Below are 6,084 nucleotides of genomic sequence, written 5' to 3' on the forward strand. Positions count from 1 at the left end.
AGAAATAGACAAACTGAACTACATCAAAATTAAAAAATGTTTGTGCATCAAGAGGATCCTATAAGATAGTGAAAACACAATCCACAGGATGGGAGAGAATATTTGCAAATTATATATCTGATAACAGATTAATATAAGAATACAAAAAGAACTCCTACAGCCTAATGAGAACAACCAAATGAGCAACCAATTCAAAAATAGATAAAATGTTGGGGTACCTGGGTGGCTCAGTCAGTTAAGTAGCTGACTCTTGATCACAGCTCAGGTCTTGATCTCAGGGTCCTGAGTTCAAGCTCCATGTTGGGTTCCACACTCTATGTGGAGTCTCCATTAAAAAAAAAAAAAAAAAGACAAAATGTGGTATATATATACAATGTACTATTATCCAGCCATTAAAAGGAATGAAATTCTGATATGTGCTATAAGATGGATAACTCTTGAAAACATTATGCAAATTAAAATAAGCCAGACACAAAAGGATGAACAACTTATGGTTCTTCTTATATAAGGTATCTAAAATAGGCAAATTCATAGAGAAAGTATAATTGAAGTTATTAGGAATTGGGGGTGGGCAAAATGGGTATTAGAGTTCAGTGGGTACAGAGTTTATGTTTGAAATGATACAAAAGTTCTGGAAATAGATAGTAGTGATGGCTAAAAAAACAAAATAAACTAAGACACTTCCAGAAGAAGGGGAGGGCGTTCCAGGTATGGGGAATGGGATGTACAAAGGCATGAAGGTAAGGATGCCCACATGTTTGAGGACTCCAGTGAGGCTGTATCACTGGTTTATTGGGAAGAGAGTCTGCAGTCCAGGTCTGGTTAGGAAGGGCTTTGAACACCAAAGAGAAGTAATGGCTTGGAAATATACAACCTTTCTAGGCCCTTCTTTATCTGCCATTCTGTATTATCATTGTCCAGAGAAATAAAATCAGGAGGAAAATAGATATATATCTTCACATATGTACACAAATACATTTTATTGGTTTTTGTTTTATATATATATGGAGAGAAAGAGAGAGACAAAGAGATATACAAAAGAGAGAAAAAGAGAGAGATTTATTATAAGAGATTGGCTCCTACAAGTACATGGGAAGGCAAGTCCCAAGATCTATAGGTTGGGTGTGCAACCTTCTCCTAGACCCAGGAAAGCCATGTGACCAGAAAGAAAGGAAGCAGAAAATTTGTGCATAGCCCTAAATACTTCCACTCAAAGTTCTGCACCAGATTCCACCATGTGTGTGGGGTTTTCCATCACCAATAAGCGGCTCTCCAACATCAACTGGGTGTCCTACAATTCAACTCAATTTTAATACTATTTACTTGGAGATACCATCAGCTTGCACACGTTAAGTAAGGGCTTAGTCCCACAAGACTGCCCCTACTTTGGATGTCAGTGGCAAGTCCAGGGTGTTACCCGTACTTCTGACCAATTGGCTATAAATCAGAGGTTCCTACTACCTCTTCCTTGGGTTTAATTTGCTAAAGTGGCTCACAGAGCTCGAGAAACCCATTCACTCACTCAATTACCTGTTTATTATGAAGAGATATAACTCAGGGACAGCATATGGCAAGGTATGGATGGGTAAAGGGCAAAGAGTCTTCATGGCCTCTCCAGGCCACAGTCACCAAATCTCTACAGGTTTACCAACCAGGAAACTCTCCAAGCCCAGTTCTTTTGGGTTTTTATGGAGGCTTCATTACATAGGCATAATTGATTAAATCATTGGCCATTGGTCATTAATTAAACCTCCAGTCCCTCTCACCTTCCTGAAATTAGGGGAGTGGGACTGAAAATCATAACCCTCTAATCATGTGGTTGGTTCTCTTGGCAACTGGTCCCCACCCTTACTTGAATTTCATAAGTTGCCTCATTAACATAACAGAAGACACCTTTGTTGCTCTCAGCCCCCAGGAAATTCCAGGGGTTTTAGGAGATCTCTGCCAGGAATGAGGATGAAGACCAAATATATATTTATTGTTATAAATCACATTATCACAGCCACTTATGTTAATAAATGTATTACCCACCAAGGAAAAACCTCCAAGCAAAGCGGTTGACCATAAGTGGTTTTAAAAAAAAAAAAACACCACCACCACCAAAAACACAAAACAAAACAAAAAAAATTAGAGCCCCAGGGACTGATAGAAACCTAAACAGAGTCCTTAAGCAACATCCAGTGACCCCTTTTTGGAACAGGCCCTATATCTTTCTTTATTGTTTCTACAACATCATTTATAACAAAAATGAATGAGAATCCTAGACCATGACTATGATGTTTTCTTCCCAGAACTATGCCTCATGTAAGCTGTCTGTGCCAATGGTGGTTCCAAATTTTCTGTGAAGGAGGGGCCTAGACTTATAAATAAACCCAACAAGGACAAATGCTGTGAGAGTTGTCTTAAGACTGGATTTGTTTTTTGTTGTTTTTACTTAGAACACATATTTATTTGGGATGGCTCGGGGTAGAGGGACAGCTGATGAGCATCAGAGAGAGATAAAAGACCCTGTGAGTCCTCTCTTTGTGCATGTCCCCAACCCCTGACCATTGAAGGGAATCAAAAAAATGTGCACTGCTCTGCCTCTTCAGACCAGAAGACATAAACTAGTAGCCTACCAGAGTGGCCAACCATTCTGGTTTGCCTTGGACAGGGTGATTTTTCAAGACGAAGACTTTTGGTACTAAAACAAGGACAGTCCTGGGCAAACCAAGATAGGTAATATCCAGCATATAGCCCTCACACATATTCTATTTGGTCATTTGGTGTTTTATTTCTTTTTAAAATTTGAGTTAGAATCATTTAAAAAAATCAGGTTTCCTAAAAATTCCCAGGTAAGTACGTCTTTTTTTTTTTTTTTTAATTTTATTTATTTATTTGACAGAGAGAAATCACAAGTAGGCAGAGAGGCAGGCAGAGAGAAGAGAAGAGGAAGCCTGCTTCCTGACCAGCAGAGAGCCCAATACGGGACTCGATGCCAGGACCCTGGGATCATGACATGAGCCGAAGGCAGAGGCTTAACCCACTGAGCCACCCAGGCACCCAGATAAGTACTTCTTTAACAATTAGAGTATCTGGTCATTCTGAGACCTATGTTGCCTCAGGGCAGCAAATAACCAGGGCCAGGTGGTGGCAGCTCTCTCTATAAGACAAACATGTGCCTTGCAGATCTTCACAGTTCCCGCCCAGCTCCTTTCACCCATCTATTCTACCTACCTGGACCCTGCAGCATGAAACTACACATTAGAAATACCTGAGTTACTAATACAATCCCAACATTTAGCTGCACCCCATACCAATTATATAAGGCTTTCTGGGGTGAGACCCTGGCATCTATATACATACATGTTAATATATGCACATCTTACATAATTGTACATCTTTTTTTTTTAAAGATTTTATTTATTTATTTGACTGAGAGAAATCACAAGTAGATGTAGAGGCAGGCAGAGAGAGAGAGAGGGAAGCAGGTTCCCTGATGAGCAGAGAGCCCCATGCAGGACTCGATCCCAGGACGCTGAGATCATGAAGTATGAAGTATGAAGGCAGCGGCTTAACCCACTGAGCCACCCAGGCGCCCCACATAATTGTACATCTTAAATACACACTTCAGTGACATTAAATACATTCAACCCTGTTGTGCAACTTCATCACCCTTCATAGGTAGAAGTTTTTCATCATTACAAACATAAGCTCTTGTACCCATTAAATAATAACTTCCCATTCCTCCTCCCCATCCCCACCTACCCCCCAGCAGCCTTTGGGAACCACCACTGCACTTTCAGTCTCTATAAATTTGTCTATTCTAGGTATTGCATATAAGTGAAATCATAAAATACTTGTCCTTTTGTGTCTGGCTTTTTTCACATCACTGAATGTTTTCCAAGTTCATGTTTCACATCACTGAATGTTTTCCAAGTTCATCCATATTGCAGCATGTACCAGAATTTCCTTTCTTTTCAAGATTGAATAATATTCCATTGTAAGTATGTATTTACCATATTATTATATTTTGTTTATCCATTCATCCATTGATGGATATATGGATTGTTTCCACATTTGGGTTATTGCAGATGATGCCGTTATGGACGTTGCTGTATGAGTATCTCTTTGAGTCTCTGCTTTCAATTCTTTTGGGTATGTACCAAGGAGTAAAACTGCTGGATCATATGATAATTCTATGTTTAATGGTGTCTGCATTTTTAGTCCGCTTGGTGATTCCAGTGTATAGACAAGGCTGTAAACTTCGGCGTTAGAGCTTGTAACCTCTGAAGAATCTTTACCTTCTCATTCCAGTATGAGGAGGGAAGCAGCGGGCAAGAAGCAATTGGGCAGCTTAGCTGATTTAGCCAAAAGACAACAAAATGAAAAATGATTTTGAGAGTATACAGAAACTTTCTACCTTCTTACTCAAGCCTCTGAAAAAATTCTCTGCAGCCCTTTATTGGACATTTCTATCAGCCTTTCAAGAGAGCTATCTTCAAAGAATATTTTAAATTTCATTATATATACAGCTTTAAAATATTAATTCAATCTGTAGAATTTTATAAAAATGTACTGGATTGGAAAATGACACAAAAATAATATCCACTGGTTTTCTTTTATAATATCATCCAACTAAAGTGACACATTTTGAAGCAGCCTAGTTATTAAAATGCAGCTTTATGCTGGTATGAATGTCACTTATTTTTAAAAGGAAAGTAATTTTACATGATTTTCTCTCTTATTTTTTGTCCTGATGATACCGGGAGATATGTGATTCAGGGACTCCATCAAATGGTCTTGTCCCTTCTACCATGCTACTTTAAATGAAGACTGAAAGCTTTTAGAATCCTTCTTCCCAGGGGAACTTATGAAATGTCAAATGGTCACATCAGCCACTTGGACTAGCCTGGGAATGAAGACTTAATTTGGTCATGGGAATAGTAGATAAATATTTCCTTGAAGTTCTTTCACCATCCTGGTCTTTCTCCTCTGAAAACATTCCATCATGTTGTGTCATTGTCCAAAATGGAACACTCACTGAACTGAACTCAATTTATCAGGGATATCATTTAGTGCTCTTAGTGTCCCAAGTGGTAGAAAACCAAATTTATGTGATTTAACACTGAAGAGAGGTTGTGAGTTCATATTATCTAAAAGAAATTGGATGGGCTTCAGATGAAGCTTGATCCAGAAGTTCAGACAGTGTCACCAAGTTTTCAACTCTTCTTTTCTCTTCTCTCCATACTATAATCCAGTGTTGGCTTCAGCAGGTCTGGCAGGTCTGGACTTTCCAGTTATGTTATCAAAAGACCAGTTCTGTATCTCTCATCTTCATAGCACATGTTCCAGAGGGAGCCACGAGGCTCTAGTAAATCTAACAAGAGTCCGTTCCTAAAGCTAGTAGAGGCATCAATCCGACCCAAATCTCATGGCTGAGAATGGGAAGGAGGAAATTCAGCATTCTGTTTCTAGGGAAAGGGAGGAATGCATTCTGAGCAGTAAAAAACATGGGTCGACTATTCCAGGTGTGTTCTGACCAATGCACAGTAAGTATGACTCTTAACTCCCCTAAACAGTGTTATCTAATGGAACTTTCTGTGATCCTGGAAATGTTCTATATTCATGCTAATACAGTAGCCACCTAACCACACGTGACTATTGAAATGTGGCTAATGTGACTGAGAACTGGGTTTTTTATATTGTTTAAATTAAACTTAATTTAACCTAAATAGGTTAACATGGCTAGGGGCTGCCATATTGTACAGCACAGTTATAGAGACTTTTGTTTCCATTAAAGCAACTGAAGATCACATTTGTTTTTTGGCAGGCACATAATATTATTTATAGTACATAATGGAGCTTATTATCAACAAAATTCCATAGCTTTTTTTTCTATTTATGAGTCTACTGAGTCATGTCTTTGTCATTCTGTACATTTGCAATTAATAATTAAGACCTAAATGAAAGATTTCACATTTATGCCAGATTGGATTATGGGGCATCCCCAACCTTAAAGAAATGTTTTATCCTGATATTTTTTTCCACAATATTACTTGGTCACCAACCTTATGTTGGTCTCTGTCATGAAGGGAATCTAAC

General features: G+C 38.6%; 1 long non-coding RNA gene across 1 annotated transcript in view; it reads right to left on the reverse strand.

Moving 5' to 3' along the window:
* Nucleotides 1-6,084, reverse strand: part of LOC309861777 — a 128,422-nt gene that overhangs the window by 1,319 nt on the left and 121,019 nt on the right. The window lies entirely within an intron of this gene.

This window comes from Mustela nivalis, assembly GCF_964662115.1.
Source record: "Mustela nivalis genome assembly, chromosome: 3".
NCBI classification, from domain to species: Eukaryota; Metazoa; Chordata; class Mammalia; order Carnivora; family Mustelidae; genus Mustela; species Mustela nivalis.